Genomic DNA, 19,684 nt, shown 5'->3' with positions numbered 1-19,684 from the left:
TAAAACAAATAACAAAACAATAAAACGCTTACATAAGTTGCTATGTTTGCAACTGTTCCTCTGTGCGATTCGCCCATTGTGAGGATAGACATTTTGTCGGGGATGAAAGCGGTTGGTGCAGATGAAACTACAAGAAGTTGTTGCAGATGAAATTGTAGAAGAAGTAATGAGTGATGGTGTGGAAGAAGTGTTGATGGTGTGGATGAATTTATAGGCAAATGAATTGGAGCATGGAAAATTGTGTTTGCATGTGGTATCCAATTGAATTGGTGCCCATGTGTATTTTGTACATGGTGTCGCCATTCAAATTGGCGCCTCCATAGGGACATGCATGACACACCTAGGTATGATTGCTTGGTTTCGAGGTCTGCATACATGCAAGACAAGGTGTCGCCAAATGGATTGGCACCCATGTGAAAAGAATGAAATGGGGCACCAATTCATTTGGAGTGTGTCTTTTCATGTGTGACACGTGGTTGTCCTCTCTCTTGCATGCTGGACATATCACTTATGAGTAGCTTGCATGGTTGACACATCATTTCAGACTAGCTTGCATGTGCGACACATCACTTTGAACTAGCTTGCATGTGAGACAAATCACTCGCCTATTTAAGTGTCTTACTATCAACATCCAAGACTCAACCCACATTCATCTGCAGCAAGAAAATAGTTTTCATCTGCACAATGTCATCTTCACCAAAATATAGTGTCAACATTCACTGCAACGGTGAAACATACGAGTCTGAGTTATACGGTTTTTGTTTTCGAAACACCAATACCATTTGAATTACGATCAAGAGAAATGCAACCTTCTTGCATTTGAAAAAAAGAATACAATCTTGTATAGGATCGGGTATTGTACCAAAGATCACGTATCAAAATCCAATATTTTTTTAGAACAGTCAATGCAAGTTTTTCCCTCTTAAGGTACGGGATGATGAAGATGTTGAATACATGTTTGTTAGTCATGAACATTTAGGCTCCAATTGTATTGAGTTGTATATTACTCTTCAATCATGTATACCATCTCAGCTGTCTCAAATAACCAGTCAGGATGAATCTGGTGAATTTGATTCACAATGGTCAGATGACGTCAACCCAGAAGCAGAAGCAGAAGTGAATGTCGTTGATGAAGAAGAAGAGGAGACCGAGATACAGGTTGATCACATGCTGAACAACGACATTGAAGATGATGATCAACCACCGCCAATATCTCTTAGTCATGTTTACAATCCGCCTCAACATATGACAAACATGGATCTGCATGACGATGAGACATCCAACAGTATTTTCTATAACCCGTATCCATAATCAGAAGGCGAATTAAAGGTGGGAGACATGTTTCGTACCAAAGAAAAATGTGTGCGAGCTATCAAAAAATTCCACATGACCAACTCTGCTGATTTTACAGTGAAACACATTGATTTGAGAAGGTATGTCATCGAATGTAGTAACATCCTTTGTAAGTTTCGATTGGTTGCGTCTTACAAAAAGAAAAACGAATCTTGGGAGATCGCTTCAATAGACCCACCTCACAGTTGCATTGAAACTAACGTTGTCAAGACATTCTGTCGTTGGTTAATAAAGATCCATTAGTGAAGGTGAGTATAATTATATCCCATATCAGAACAACATATAATTATACTCTATCTTACCAAGAAAACATGGATTGCAAGGACAAAGGTTGTTGAACAGGTATTCAACAACTGGGAGGATTCATACAAAGAATTATCATGGTTTTTATGGGCACTAAAAACATATGTCCTAGGAACTGTGGCAATTATGGAGACATTGCCAGCAATGATGCCAGACGGAACCTGTGTTATAGGTAATAGAATCTTTCACAGTCTCTTTTGGGTGTTTTACCCATGCATCAAAGGTTTCGTATTCTGCAAACCTATTATTCAAATTGATGGCACTTGGTTATACGGCAAATACAAGGGTACTTTGCTTATGGCGGTTGCACAAGACGACAACAACAATGTCTTTCCCATTGCCTTTGCTCTGGTTGAAGGTGAAACGGCTGATGGATGGGGTTTCTTTCTTCGACATCTCATAATGCATATGGCTCCACAAGCCAATCTCTGTTTGATTTCTGATTGACATGTTGCCATTGAGAATGCCTACAACAACCATGGCAACGGATGGCATAATCCTCCTTCTATCCATGTCTATTGCATTAGACATATTGCACAAAACTTCATGCGTGCAATAAAAGATAAGAATCTTCGCAAGAAGGTGGTAAATGATGGGTATGCTCTAACTCAGTCGTCATTTCAATATTATCGTGATGAAATTAGACTGTCTAATGAAGACGTAGGAAGATGGCCGAATAACATACCAGTAGAGCAGTGGACAAGGGCATTTGATGGAGGTTGTCGATGGGGCCACATTGTCGCATCCGCGAAAAAACAACCGGCGGGACTCAAATAAAAACACAACACAGAGCCGCCACTGCGCGTTATTTATCCCAAGATAGGGAACGGAAACGCTCAGAGAAACCTGGAAAGGAAATGGTCTTGCGACCAAAGAGAAAGGGTAAGGGAGTCGGTTACGCAAGGGGAAGGTATTAGCACCCCTCACGTCCGTCGTACTCGACGGGATCCACGTTCTAAAATAAAGAATAGGTTGCTAAAACATCACACACACACACAGGGAACGCAGGTGGGGTAAAGAGAAGGGAGCTCGATAGGACATCGCATCCTATGCCTACATATCTCGTTTGGAACGAGAATCAGAGCCACTGTAGTTCGGCTTACGCACGCCAAACAACACAAAACGCACAAACAAATGGCAAACACGGAGCCCGACAACCACTCGATGGAATTACGTCAGCATCCGAACCAAAACACGCACAAAACGGCAAACATGGAGCCCGACTGCCAATCACTGGACTTACGTCGGCATCCGAACCAAAACACACAATCAGATGACAAGCAAACACACACAAAAAAGAAAAAAAGTGCCCGGAGTGGTCTCGCACGACCACCTACCTACATACCTCGTCTGGAACAAGGATCAGGGCGATGTAGTTCCCCCTCAAGGGAAAGAAAACCTAGCCAGAAACCGAGGGAAGACACACTACCAGGGAGCTGGACTCGAGCCTAGTGTTGTCATGCATCATTACCCTACGTTGAGGTTTCTACCTACTTGCACAACTGCAAGCTAATCCTATCCAGGAAGAAAGCAAGCATACAAGCATACAAGCAAACAGCAATCAAATATCCACAAAGCACACACTATAACCAGTCAAGTGAGGCTCAAACAATGGGTTTAACTGCCGAAGCAATTCATCTGTACATGGGTATTGCTCGCTCTTAACCTTGCCATTACGAGGCTAAGGTGAAGCAGATGAAAAGGTGAAGTGAGGATGAGACCTCACAGCTCTTATCCCTGGCCAGGGAGAGCTTTTAGACAAAGGAGCGTGGGTCCAGAATGGAGGGACCCTTCTACGCTCAAAGACTCTGACTCGATTGTGCAACAGCACAGGATCTTGGGTTTGTGTCCCAATGCATCAACACACAGCCGTGTGAGCAGAGGGACGACTCACAGAATAGTGGGGGATAGATTGCATATCCCTTGGCTTCCACCAATTGCCTCATAGAGAACTTCACCTGCTTAGGCACAATATTAAACAATCACAAACATCGCCTCTTAAGGAGGACTTCAGACAGTTTGCCCGGCCAAATAACAGACCGGGTCTCCAGACTACATGAAGAATAGAAGTCCTACCTCAAGCGGTTCAAAAACCAAGCAGCAGCAAGCAAGTTCTTAAAAGAACTGTAAGCGACTAAATGTACCTGAAAACAATCAAGTATCATCAGTACTCAGACAGACAACAATAAACAGCAAATGTTAATCAGTCAGACTATACAAACAACACAAGCACATAAATGCAAGCTACAAGCTCAAGCTCAAGCTTCACAACCTACAAAACAAATTCATGTTAGTTCATAAACACCCAACAACATCAACTTTATTGACTTGAATCATTCTCCTTAAGCTTTTTGCATTTCATCCTGAAAAGTCAATCCAAATGTGAGAAACTGGACCACTAGGCCAAGCCTAGGGTCCAAAAGGGAAAAAAAATTCTAAACAGCAAACAATTCTCAACCAAAATCAAATTCACACAAATATAAAGCCAATGCAATTGATCCCATACTCATATCATTCATCATATTCATTTCATGATCAAAACAAGTCAAACTAGGTCAAATGCAACATCCAATGTCCAAACAGAATGAATTCCATCAAAAGCATATCAAAACAATTCGAAAAATCCTCAAATAATTCACACCTAAACAGGACATATTCAAGGTATAGCATGTCAATTTTCAGCTCAATTGGACAAAAGGAACTATGTCAATGAAAATCAAGAAAAACAGACACAATTATGTAAGCCAAATCATGACATCAACACAAGCATTCACTTCAAAAATTCATAAATCAATGAAATCAATTAAGAAATGAATGGGACCAAAACAGGGATGTCCTACAATGTGTCTACAACCAGCATACCAAATTTCAGCTTCATCTAAAACCATATGAGCATTTCACACAAGATTTACAAACATGTGTCATACAAGCTTGCACAATTGACCAACAGAGATGAAAAATATCAATCAAATTGAAAATGCCACATAAAAATCCAGAAAAATTCATATAGCATCTCATCATATCAATGATCATACATGCAAAATTTCAATCCATTCTAACATCTCTAGGTCATGAAAATAAATCCAGAAAGTTGACCTAGCTAGGTGTGACACAAATTGTCACACCTAGATTCAAAAATTCATAACTCAATCACCAGGTATCCAAAATTCACAAAATTTACATGTAAATCACCATTAACATGTCTACAATCACCAAAAAAATTTCAGGCATTTCTTTTAATTCAGGAGAATTTCACAATGGAAATGGCAAAATGTGTCAAAATTGCATACAAGTCAAACAACCCTAGGTCAAACCAATTTTTCACCAAGCACAATTTCTAAAATTATGTCCATAAAATTCTAGAGAGAAAATGGGAACCATAGAAAAAATCCTCATATTTTTTTGACTTTCCAATAATTTTTTATGATTTTTTCTAAGATTTATGTGATTTTTTAATAATTATTTGAATTATTATAATTAATTAAATTAAACCAGTGGCAGTTTTGTAAATACTCTAAGCCAGGCGCGGTAAACAGGTTATTTGAAAATTCAAACGAAAAAATGGATCAAACATCACTATTTTCCAGAAAATCTCTCTCTTCCTCACGCGTTTGCCCAGATTCACTCAAGAACATTCAAACTTCAAAACTCCATGAAAATCAACAAACGAATACTCGTTGGAACGGTCTCATCACGTAGAGTCCAAATATCATCATGATTTCTCCTAATTGTCTCTAAATCTCACGCATCGAAGGAATTAGGGTTTGGCAACATAACTTTGAATCAACCTAACTCGAGCTACAGTCCACTATTCTACAAACCAATTATATCACGATGCTCTACATCACACACTCTACAAAACGCATATAATCATTCATAAAATCATGACATTCGAAATTCGAGCACCTGGAAATGGCAGTGTTGAAATTGATGTTCTTCGCGCGATTTGATCCCAAACAGATGGAGAAGGATGATGTGTGAGGTGTCTGGAATGCTCAGGTTCAGTTGCAATCGCTCCTAGTGCATGAAAACTCCAAATGCCATTGATGCATCCAAAATGAATAGTCACGAATTGATGCTCCTTTCAATCCAATCTTCCAAAACAGATGAAGTATGAGAGGAAAGAAGATCAAACCAAAAAGAATCTTGCCAAATGATCACGAATTGAGAGAGATTGATGGAATTTTGTGTGATGTGTTCTTGAGAGAAATTGATGAATTTGGAGGGAAAAGAGGTTTTGATTTTGGGAATTGTGAATTCTGTTAGAGTTTGTTATGATTAAGCTTAAATACCTCCCATTAATCAAGCTCCTTAATCATCTTAATTAACATAATGCAATGTTTAGCAAAATGTCATTTTCCAAACTAAGGGCAAAATGGTAACTTCACATGCCAGCTCATTGACAGCTCATTGACAGCTCACACACTCTCAAAATGACATGTGTGAGCTGTTGCAACTTGTCTCATGTTGATTGGATGTGTATTTTGGAAATTCACTATGTGATGGCACTTTGTTCATTTTTTCAAGTTCATTTCAAAAGTCAATTCTCAAACCACAAGGCCTTGGCATGTTATGAGCATTCCAACAATTTTCAAATGTCATTTGTGAAGTGTTGCAAAAATCCCCATTCCAAAATTCACATTATTTCTCAAGTTGGACAATTTTGCCCCTGGACTTTTAACTGTACAGTTGAAATTTGACTTTTTGCATTGACCATTTTTGAAGAAATCCAATTATGCACCATGAAAGTACATGTCCAATGGAGTTTGTGCATAAAAAGATCATTCAATATGGACACTCCAGGTGGAAGTTATGCCCTCCTGATTATGGGTCATTTTTGAAATTCACTGGACCATATCTTGCCAACCATACATGGGATTTTCAAGTTCTAGGACTTTTTGGAAAGGTGAGAACAAGATCTACAACTTTCATGTTGAACAAATTTTCATTTGAAGCTTTTCTGGACACGTAATTTTGAGGTCAAAAACTTTCCATTTTTGGAAACTTCCATTACAAGTCACTTTCTATTTTTGGCAATTTCTTGTCTGACTTGATTTTCTCCATTCTTGAGCTTTGACATGTCAAATAACACTTGTTCCAACATGAATGAAGTGTATCCAACTCATTTTCCCCTCCAAATCCATTAAATCATGCACAGTTGACCACAGTTGACTTTTTCAACTGATAGATGAATTTGGCAATGCATAGATCAATCTGAGCTCCAATTCTCTGATGGAATGGCTCAAGGATGAAACCCTAGCTTCAATTAGCTCCATAAAACCATGTAATGATCCCCATATACATCATAGACCCCATCTCCTGATCATGCCCTGATTGGCCCAATGCACCTGATTAGGGTTGACCAGTGGTCAAAACCCTAATCTCAAGGTATCTGCTTCAACACTTGATGAAATCAAACCATGATGATGATGATGTATCATTTCAAACAAGATGAAGACCAATATCCTTTGAGAATCACAAAACCCTAATCTGGACCTCCACATCCTCAGATGATTAATGACCAGTCCAATGAAACCTTAGCTTGCACACAACCTCTTATCTTCTGACCAAGACTTGGGAGGATGACTTGCACAATGTAACCACATGATATGAAATATGCAATGCCTAATGACCTAAAATGATATGCAACATGATATGCTAGTCCCAAGAGAGGAGGGCAAATTTTGAGGTGTTACACACATGCCAACAAACCTTGTGGAATGCATGAACGGGGTATTCAAAGGAATTAGAAATCTTCCAATAACCGCCTTGGTAAGATCGACCTATTATAGGTTGGCCTCTACATTCGCAACCAGAGGTGAAAGATGGAGTGCGGTATTAATGTCTGGGAAATTATTCAGTGAGTGTTGCATGAAAGTCATGAAAGAGGAGAGCATCAAAGCTAGCACACACGCTGTAACAGTCTTTGACCGTCATAGGCAAAATTTCAGTGTCCAGGAAACAATTGAGCACAACGAGGGGAGACCAAATTTAGCCTATGCTGTTAGACTAAACAGAAGTTGGTGTGATTGTGGAAAATTCCAGGCCTTCTGCATTCCTTGCTCCCATGTCATTGCAGCATGTGCTTATACTCGTCAAATTGATGTCATCTCGATCGAACATCATTTCCCTAGCATCCTTATCAGTTTTTATTCGCACCCAACCAAAGATATTATTGAGTCTCTCAATATTTCTAATTTTTCCCCTTCTGGTATTTTCCCATCTAACCAACGAATCAGCTCCCTCTTCAGTTGATCGAACGTAGTGATATTCCAGAATAACATCAGCATCTGAGGTTTGTCTCTCGCATAAATCACCTTTCCGTATCGGTGACGAACACCAAACATGATTGCCAAATGATGAAATAAGATGTGGAACAATGATTCACACAACACATCTATTTATAACAAAAGAATTGCATTTTACACTGAGGCGCCAATCCAATTGGCGACTCCTTTGTAAAAATACACATGGGCGCCAATTGGATTGGCTAGGGCATGTGCCCTAGTCAATCCAATTGGCGCCTCCATTCAATTTTTAAGAGGAGTCGCCAATTGGATTGGCGCCTCCTCCTAAAATTGGGGTACTTTGGGATTTTTTTTGAAACCAGGGTTATTTTGGGAATTTCCTTTAAAAATTGAGTTATTTTCGTAAAAAATTCAATTAAAGTAATATTTAATAAAATTTTATCAATGATATATCATTATTTCAAAAATTAAAACATAATTTGACGGATTACACATTGTTCATTGATTGACCGTATTCGTTTTTTTTCTTATATTTATTTAACATTATTATTTTAGCAAAAAAAATATATTACTCTAATTTTATTGGTTATGTGTTGATTACTGACAACTGGATAAGGTTACAATTAAGAACAAATATCCTCTTATGATAATTGATGACCTTATGGATCAACTGGTTGGTGCTTGTGTATTCTATAAGATTGATGCGATCATGTTATCATCATATTCGAGTGAAGGCTGAAGATATTTCGAACATTGTGTTCAAAACTCAATATGGTCTCTATGAGTATTCACTGATTCCTTTCAGTGTGTCTACTGCTTCATGTGTGTTTATGGAGTATATGAATAAAATCTTCTATCATTACTTGGATCTGTTTGTGGTTGTGTTCGTTGATGATATTTTGGTGTATTCTAAGTCAGATGAAGATCATGTAGGACATCTGAGAGTTTTATTACAAACCTTGCAAGATAAGAAGTTGTATGTGAAGTTATCCAAGTGATAGTTCTGGTTGCGAGAAATGGGTTTTACTGGTCATGTGATTTCTAGTGGTGGAATGGAAGTGGTTCAGTCGAAGATAGACATCGTGTTACAGTGGAAGACTCCTAAGTTAGTTACAGAAATCAGAAGTTTTCAAGGTTTGGTTGGTTACTATAGAAGTCTTATAGAAGAATTTTCTAAGTTAGTTTTGCCTTTGGCTCAGTTAACCTGAAAAGGACAAGCTTATATGTGGAATGTTTAAGGTGAAGAGAGTTTTCAAGAACTTAAGAAGAAGTTGTCGTCAATTCCAGTTTTAATTTGACCGAGTCTAAGTGAACCGTTTGTGGTTTATTGTGATGCTTTAAAGATGGGTTTAGGTGGTGTGCTTATGCATAATCGTTAGGTTGTGGCTTATGCTTCAAGAAAACGGAAGGTTCATTCGAGGAATTATCCTACCCATGATTTGGAGTTAGCAGTTGTGGTGTTTGTGCTTAAAGTTTGGAGACATTATCTTTTTGGATCCAGATTTTAAGTGTTCAACAATCATAAGAGTTTGAAGTATTTGTTCGATCAAAAGGAGATGGAAATATGAGTCAGAGAAGGTGGCTTAAATTTATGAAGGATTACGATTTTGGGTTGAGTTACCATCGTGGTAAAGCCAATGTGGTAGCAAATGCTTTGAGTATGAAGTATTTGCATATATGGACGTTTATGGTTCGAGAGTTAGATTTGATCGAGAAGTTCATAGATCTTAGTTTGGTGTGCGAGGTGACTCCTAAAAGTGTGAAGTTGGGTATGCTAAAGTTTACTAATGGTATTCTTGAAGGAGATCATAGAAGGTTAGAAATTGGACTTAGGATTGATTTATCGATTGGTCTTAATCAATCAAGGTAAGGAGGTGGGCTTCAGGATAGACGATAATGGAATTATGAGGTTACAAGATAGAGTTTGTGTACCAAATTTACCAGAGCTTAAGAAGAGAATTCTTGAGGAAGGCCACATGAGTAGTTTCATTATTCGTCCCGGAGCTACTAAATGTATCAAGATCTGAAAGGGGTGTTTTGGTGGCTAGGTATGGAGAAAGACATAGTGGAGTTTTTGTACTCGTGTTTTACTTGTTAGAAGTCAAAGATCGAGCATCAAACATTTTCTGGGTTAATGCAACAGTTGCATATTCTTGAGTGGAAATGGGATAACATTTATATGGATTTTGTAACAAGTTTGCAAAAGACTGTGAAGGAATATGATTTGATTTGCATTGTCATGGATAGCTTAACTAAATATGCTTATTTCATTCTGATAAAGATCAATTATCTGTTGCAGAAGCTTGATGGGATTTATATTAAGCAAATAGTCAAGTTGCATGGTGTTCCTTCAAGTATTATTTTGGATAGAGATTTTAGGTTCACTTTGAGGTTCTGGGAGAGTTTGTAGGAAGCCTTGGGACTAGAATTCAGTTGATTTCTGCTTATCATCCGTAGACGGACAGACAAACAGAGAGGACCATCCAGTCTTTAGAAGATTTGTTTAGAGCTTACGTGTTGGAGCAAGGAGGTAGTTTGGATACTTACTTGTCGTCGATTGAGTTTACCTACAAAAATAGTTTCCATTATAATATTGGAATGACACTATTTAAGGCTTTTGTATGGTAGGAGGTGTAGGACACCTTTGTGTTGGTATGATTATGGTGAAAGTGCAGTGCTTGGGCCAAAGATCATTCAATAGGCTACTGAGAAGATCAAGATGATTCAGGAGAAGATGATGGCTTTGAAGAGTAGGTAGAAGAGTTATCATTATAAGAGGAGGAAAGTGCTTTAATTCCAAGAGGGAGATCATTTCTTCTTGAAAGTCACTCTGGTGACTGGTGTTGGTCGTGCTTTGAAATCTCGAAAGCCCACGCCGCATTTTATTGATCCTTATCAAATTTTGAAGCGAGTAGGAGAAGTGTCTTATAGAGTTGCTTTACCACCGTCTCTTTTAAATCTTCATGGTGTGTTTCATATGTCTCAACTTTGGAAGTATGTTCCAAATTTGTCTTATGTGATTCTGATGGATGATATGCAAGTGAGAGAGAACTTGACTATGGAGACATCACCATTGAGTATTGATGATCAGAAGTGAAAAACTTGAGAGGTAAAGAGATATTTTTGGTGAAAGTTGTATGGGGAGGACTTGCTAGAGGGAGCGTGACGAGGAAGCTAGAGAGTCGAATGAGAGAGTCTAATTCAGAACTTTTCCATTCAAGTAATTTTAGAGGGCTAAAATTTTGTAAGTGGAGGAAAGTTGTAACATCTTGAATTCAATTATTTTATTTTATTAAAATTATATTATTTTTATTTAACTATTTGGGTGATTTAAAATAATTTTAATTATTTATTTTGGTGATAACATGTGTTACATGATTATTTGGCCTTTGTTGGACTTTGTTGGAATTTAGTAGAGTTTTATTTCATTTAAATAATATGATAACAATTAAATAATAATAATAATAAAATAAGAAAATACTAGAATAATGAGATTAGGGGTAGAAAATAGAATTTTGGTGAAGTATGAGTGGTAAGGAGAGAGTCCACAAGAGTTGAGGGGTGAAAGTGTAATAATGAACTAAATACAATTTTAGGTTGAAATAAATAGAATATGTGACGGGAGAAAAATGAGTGGATACATAGAAGTTATAAAAATTAGAAAGGAGGCAAACTAGGAAACTCTTGAAGGGGAAGAACATCATAGCCAAAGATTGTGATTGCTTTGCTACTGGAAATTCAGAAAATGAGGGTGTGGGGGGGGGGGGGGATTACTTGAATATAGGTGTATTGCATAAAGGATAGAGAGGGATCCTCATCTTCCTCTTGGTTTTGTTCACCATTGTTGTGCTTTATGAGTTTTGATGATGATTGTGTAAAATTCATGCTAATTACATGTTTAATGTACAATTTTGTGTTCTACATATTGATGGAATTTATGCATGATAGATGGATATGAACCTGAATATGATGAATGCCATTGTTGTATATTTGGTGTTATGAACATAATCTTGAATTTGTGATTAATTGAGGATATTGGATGATAACTTATGTGTATGTGATGAATTTGTTGTTGTATAATATGTATCTTATGTTTTCAATGCAAATTTGGGTGTTGGGAGTCGAAATCGGCGCTTCAAATGAGCTCCCATGGATAAAATGCAGAAACTGCCTTCTACAACAACGTGACGGGCTACTTGTCATGCGTTTGGATGGCTGATAGTCGTAAGCAGGGTGATGGGGAGACCGTCATGGTCTCCATGTGGGATTTCTCTTGTCGGTCGTCACAAGGGTGGCGCGATGTGAAGGGAAGTGGTGATGGGTTGGGTGACAATCGTCACCCAGGTGATGACCTGGTTGTCATGGCCATTAGGGACCGATTTTAGGTGATAGGTATGGGTTTCAATGTTGTTTTCTCGTATGGTCAATGGTTGACTTCTATTTTGGTGTATTTGATGAATTTAATTAACCAATGTGAATTCTTTTGATTATGAAATAATAATCGTATTAATTTGCATAATTATAAGTGGTGGATTATGATTATATTTATGAGCGGTGATGTTGTGAATATAATTATGTCTTGCAAATGTAATTATGGTTGTTGTGTTAAGGTGAGTAGTTCATAAGTGGGGACTAATGTGAATGTTGTAATTTCATGTTGCTTATGGTTAGAAGTAGAATCATAAGTGTTGTAGTTGTTGTTGCATTACTTTGTATATCATGCATCCTTTTATGTTGGTATGTTGAAAGAGGCGAGTCATGGGTTCAGAAGTGGGGACCCGGTTCGAACGAGGAACCATTGTTAAGAAGACGAGATTAGTAACAAACATATGATGTCCAACTTGGTAGAACATGCATAGATTCGAGTTGTGACTCCCATTGCATACATAAAGCTATGCGAATTGAATTATTGTGTTGTAGAGTAAATTGAACGTGTGTTGTTAATTCTGTGATTAAGCTACCCTTGCATTCTTGTACACCTTTAATATATTTGAGTGTATTCTCACCTCTTTCTTGTTTATTTTGTGTTGCTCTATACATTGTTGTACAAATACTCAAGAGGAGTAAAAGTTGTTGTGGGTTGAAAGATGACATTGAAGCTTTTTTCTTTCTTTTTTTTTACCGTTTATCGTTATTGAGTTGGTTTAATGCTCTGATTTGTTACACCGGGAAACAAGGCGCTTATTTGTTTTGAGTTAATCATTGGATTATGTTAATTTCATTAAACGTACTTCATTTGAAGAGGTAATTGAAGTTATGTTATTTATCTTGAGTTCTGTTGCGAGTTTTGTAATTAATTGGAAAGTATGCTTGTTTTGTTTGAGTTACATCCTAAAAATATTGATTTTATCCTTTAAATCATGAGTCGGGGTTTTAGGATGTTACAAGTGATGCTTTTCTGTTCGATTCGGATGGTTAGGGGTTGCAATTTGAGCTTTCGAAGTGCTATAATGGTGAAAAAACGTGTTTTGCTTGTTGCACAACAGTGACGAGCATGACATGGTTGACAGGCTACTTGTCACTGTGTAAGGGAAAGCGGACGGGCGTTAGCATGGTGATGAACCATTTGTTACTTCATAAGGGTGGGGTGATGACCATCATGGGAATGACGGGGAGACCGTCATGGTCTCCAAAGATGGATTTTTGGTCGAGCGTCACGGGGTGACAATTTAGTGGGGAAAAGGGTGACAATCCAATAATGATGATCGTCATGACGGGAGGGTTGATCTTCATCCCCTATGTTAACCAGCTTTGGGTCGTCGACTCAATTTTTAGAGCTATTTCTTATATATATATATATATATATATATATATATATATATATATATATATATATATATATATATATATATATATATATATATATATATATATATATATATATATATATATATATATATATATATATATATATATATATATATATATATATATATATATATATATATATATATATATATATATATATATATATATATATATATATATATATATATATGATATTTAGTTGTATATATACATATTATGTTGAGTTATCATTATATGATGTGCTGACTTATGGTGAGGTATTGGGTTTGAATATGAATCGTTGGCAAGGATTTATTGCATTTACATTGTTGTGGTATTTCATGCATCATATATATCGGAGATAGGTGTACGGACTTCGGTCCAATCGGTGATGATTAGTAATCAAACTAAATTAATAACATAACTCTTATGTCCAAACATTGGTGATAGGATTGTTTAGTAACATAACTCTGAAATCCAAATTGTTGAGTAGATTGGTACCACATGCATATGGATGAGGTGAGGAATGCATTACATATATATATTTTCACTTATGATTGATGATGGTTGTGAATGCTACATAACCACGTCAATGACTGATGATGGTTGTGAATGATAGAATACATTGATATTTGTGTGCACCATCCTTTATTACTTTATATACCGTTAACAATTTTGAACGTATTTTCACCCCCTGTTGTTTTGTTTGTGGTGTTTTGTACTCTTTCGGGGTACACATAATAATGTAGATGGGGTAGCTGATGTTTAAGCCATAGGATGGTGTTAAGGCCTATTCAGTTACTTCATTGTTTTCTAGTCTTATAATTCGATGTTGCTTTAATATGTTGTAACATTGGGGACGAGTTGTTTGTTACATTTTATGTTTTCTCAAAGATGTTTTAAATTACTTCATTATCTTTTTGGTGTTGAGACTTTTTATGTCAACTGATGTTTTTATTCTACCGGTTTAATAAATGTTTTATCCAGTAAAATGTTTGGTGAAGAATGTGTAGTGCCCTATTTGAGAAAATTTTATTTGAAATATTTTATAAATAAAGAGTCAGGGTTTTAGGGTGTTACAGTGACCATAAACAACAATAATCTTAATGAGCTTAAACAATTGTTTGTGTGGAAATTCAAGGATACAAGAGCTTCTGAGGTTGTTGAGAACATAATGAAGGCAAAACCATGCATTGCTCTTGATCTGTCTAAAGGAAAAAAGCACGTGGAATAATGTGAATCAAATAAAAGGTAAGGTGGGGAGCATATGGAATAATCTATACCAAGCAAAAGGTAAGATGAGAATGTTTTGGATAATGGAAGTTTATAAACTCATTTACAAGCAGAGGATGTTAATTTAGAAACTTATCTACAAGCAGAGGATATTGATATCATTAGCTCTGATGACTTTGAGTTTATGGATGAAACACATCCAAATGAATTAGAGGATGTCATAGAAAACATTGAGGACACTTAGAGTTTAAATAGGAACATGGATTTTGTGTTGGATTCTTGGGCAAATATTATAGAGAAGGTTGATGCAAAAGACATTATAATGGATGATTTAGACTCAAAGGCAAATTATCTTCAATTTCAAATGGCCTTGACTAGATCCAAGAATAAAATACTTCAATAAAATTTAAGGGGAAGAAATATATGTGCAATCATATCAAAATTTGGTGCCTCTAAGCCTTCATCGTTAAGTGCTTATTTTGAATTTCAATGATTATTGCTGATGACCCTACTAGATTGATTATGAAGAACTTATTATCCCTTAACAAACAAGACTTTTGACTTTTAGTTGATCAATCCATGAACTTTTATGATTTTCATTGTAGAATTTTGTACTCTTTAGGTCTAAAGTTGTTTTATGTGAACTCTAGACCAAATTTGTTGTATAATCTCTAGTGCATCTGCATAGAATTGCTTAAACCTCAAGTTATTTTCATTACATACTAGTTAGTTTCTTTCTTAGTGAATCAAATTCTCAAAAGGTTGGGATTACTATTATATATGCCTCTACATTCCATTTGCATAAAATAATGCTTTATAATTATCTTTTTTTACAAAGTTTGCACTTAGTGCCTTAGATCTTCATATGGGACTTCAAGTAAATTCTTGGATCTCATTACAATAGAGGGCTTCACACCCTAACAAAACTCTTATTCAAGATTTTTATTTTGGTCAGATCAAAATAACTTAGTATACTTTCCAACCAAATGGGCATTGCTTACTTGGTATAATGGGAAACATGGGGACAATCTAGTGAAAAGAAGGTTGGACATGGTTTTTATTCTCAAAGTTAGTGCAATGTAAATGTCATAGTTTTAGTTTTAGTTTTGCCTAAGCTTAGATCATATCACATCCCTATTTTGTTTGAAGCCATCTTCAATTCCCATTAATTTATTACTCAATTCAAATTCATGAAGATGTGTATAGTTTATAATGATTGCAAAGACTTAATTGTCAATTGTTGGAACACTCAAGTGGTTGGTTTCCCTATGTATATTATGAATGAGAAACTTTAGTTGTTAAAAGTAAAACTAAGAATTTAGAATAGGAAGGAATTTATTTATGTTCATAATTTGGTGAAAACATCAATTACTTTACTAAGCAACATTCAAGCTCATATTCAAGCTGAAGTCAATATTGAGGAACTTCAATTTCAGGAGAAACTAACTTAGGATGAGTTAGAAAAATCCTTAGACAAAGAATAATTTTTCTGGCTTGAAAAATCTAGGGTGACTTGGCATTTTGAAGGGGATAGGAACATTCATTTTTTCCACAAATGCCTAAAATTAAAATTTCCAAGAATTCTATACACTTGTTGAAAGACAATTATAATGTCATTATTAAGCCTAGAGAGATTGCAAGCCAAGCACTCAATTATTTCACTAACTCGTTTTTTTTGTAGTTGCAAATCGTGATCTATCTTTTATTTATGAACCCATTCCTTCTTTGGTTGATGACATAATGAAGTCTTTACTCACATTGACCTCATCCACTGAGGTTATCATCAATGTAGTCTTCAGTTTTAGCAAAGATAGTGCTCTAAGGCCAGATGGTTGTAATGGATGTAATTTAAAGCTTACTGGAACATCATAAAAGTGGATGTTTTCAATGGTATGTTATAACTTTTCACTTCCAAATGGGTCCTTCCCAACTTTAATGCCAACATAATTATCCTATTTACTAAGACTAAATATGTATATTTCATGGACAAAGTTAAGCCAATTACTTTGTTTAATTTCAAGGTCAATATCATTTCCAAAATCATTGCTAATAGATTGGCTTAACTCATACCTTCCTTGCTTTCTAAGGAGCAAAGAGGCTTGAAACAAGGCAGGAACATAATGGACTACATATGTTTGGCATAAAAAAACTATCAATCTTTTTTATAAGAAAAGTTTTTGTGGAAACCTAGCAGTGAAGGTTGAAGATAGTAAGGCTTTTGACACCCTTGATTGGAGTTTCGTACTCAAGGGGCTCGAGAAATTTGGATTCAGTCAGAAGTTTTTTCATTGGATTTCAACTATTTTATCGCCAACCTACCTTTAAATTGCCATTAATGGAACTCAACATGGATTATATCACCACTTCTTTTCTTACTGGTTAAGGAAGTGTTAAGCAGAAGCATTACGAAAGTTGGTTCTTGGGGGAAAACTTGAATTGATAACAGTCACCATAAATGTTCATGTTTCAACCCATATTCTTTATGCATATTATACTCTCATCTTTTGCAAAGGAAAATTGTCCAACATCTCAGTTCTAACATAGTTATTCTCTAGGTACTCTCAGTTATACTATGAAATCTACAATAAACTCTCGCTCAATTTCAAACATCAGGTTGAATCATATCATAGCTCTCACTGGTTTCTCGAAAGGAATGTTTCCCTTCTTTTACCTATGATTACCCATATTTAAAGGAAAGGCTATGTCAAGGTATCTTCGATGTTTAGTTGATAAAATCATAGCTAAATAATCTGCTTAAAAAGCTTCACTTTTATCAATTGTTGGAAGACATTTATTAGTAAAATTAGTAATATGTAGCATGATAACGCACTATATAAGTGTTTATTCTTGGCTCTTCTCTTTGCTCAAATCCATTAAAGTGGCTTCTATGAATTTCATTTGGAGTGGAGATGTGAACAAAAGGAAGATGGTGAATGTAATTTAGAAGAAAGGGTGTAGGTCCATTTCTCATGGTGGATTAGAAGTGAGATCCTTGGTTTGTATTAATGAAGCCTCCAAATTAAAGCCCGAGTGTGACTTGATGAATAGTGAGAAACCTTGGGACATCTGGTGAAGGCTAGAGTCATAAGTTCATTCGTCACCATCAAGCTTCATATTCTTTCTTCTCTCTATTATAACAAGAAACCAGTTGGCTGCTTGGTAGTGACACTTCCCTAAATTTTCAAAAGGACTCTTGGTGTGGTGAACCATTATTGCAAGAAACTAGTATGATCCATAAGTCTTAATTCTTATCTAGTGAATTTTATGCAAGACAACCAATGAAACTTTCCTATAATTTGGCTCAACATGTTTCCTTTCTTAAACAACAAGGCTACTCAGTTAACATTGCCTACATGTCGCCTAGAGGATAACTTGTTTGGCCTAAATCTTACTCAGGTGATTTAACACTTAAAAACACATATGCGTTTAAATATTCTTTTTCTCAAGAGCTTGATTGGGCTAAAGTTATATGAAATATGGGCATTACTCTTTCAAAATCATTAGTCATTTGGGCATTAATGCACAACAAGATTTCAACATATGGCATGCTTAAATCTAGGGATTGCCTGATCTTTTCCATTAATAACTTATGCAAAAGTCAGCTTGAATCCACTTTTCATATCTTCTTTAAGTTCTATTTTGCTATCAATATTTGGAATTGACTTAGTACTACAATTGGATCAAACATGCAATTCAACTCTCTTCATGATCTATGGTCCCACTATATCAGAAGTAGATTTCCTCAACGTGCATTATTTTTTAAATTAACCATAATCTATTAAATAAATGCCATTTGGCATGCTAGAAACATGGATCTGTTAAGAATATTTTCCTTTCCTTTCATGTTGTAATCTCACAACATCTGCCTCAGGTAAAGCTAATTGGCAACAAATCAAAATTAACCACTAGAAACTTGGTGTTTGATTTTAAACTCATAAAAGCCTTTAATGTCAACATTCATCATCCTCGTTCTGCTTTGATGAAGGAGATAATCGTACATTCCCCTCTTCTAGATTGGATAAAATGCAATAATGATGGTGCTTTTGTTCCAAACCTTCCACCGACTGGTTATGGTGGACTGTTTAGGAATAGAAATGGTGATCCTCTCTTAGTTTTTGTTGAACCTCTAATATGAAGAAACTCTTTTCTTCTCGAGTTTTATGAAATACTAATAACAATTGAAATTATAAATGGTAGATCTCGGTCAAAGCTTTGGATAAAGCCAAATTCTCTTTTGGTGGTCCAAACTTTTAAAAATAGTAACTTGGTATCGCTGCAGCTAAGAAACATATGGGAATCTTGCATTGAATCAATTAAAAATATGTCATTTTCAACTTCTCACATATATAGAGATATGGTAATAGTTGTCTCACTTCTAATTTCCTTATGATTTTTAATTTCATCTCTTTGGATATTAGGCATTACTATGTAAAAAAGTATAATTTTTTTAGGTTCATTTTCTTTTGAGTGGGTCTTTGCATAGTCCATCGTTCCTTTTTTGTGCATATTTTTATTTTCAATGTATTGGTGTTTTTTTAATAAAGGTGATTTATTGAATAAAAAAGAAAAAACAAAAAGGATGAGGAAACCTAAAATCTAACCCATAAAAACTAGCAAAAATGATACTTGAACATGTCCAACCTATATCTCAAAAAACTTTCAAAAGCACAAATAGTAAGTGAATCCCACAAAGTGTTATAATCAACAAAAAAATATGCATTGACTAATCTATATGCACAAGTATTTCTCTCATTGAAAAT

Source organism: Lathyrus oleraceus, chromosome 7 (genome assembly GCF_024323335.1).
Source record: "Lathyrus oleraceus cultivar Zhongwan6 chromosome 7, CAAS_Psat_ZW6_1.0, whole genome shotgun sequence".
Classification (NCBI taxonomy): domain Eukaryota; kingdom Viridiplantae; phylum Streptophyta; class Magnoliopsida; order Fabales; family Fabaceae; genus Lathyrus; species Lathyrus oleraceus.
This window is presented reverse-complemented; position numbering follows the sequence as displayed.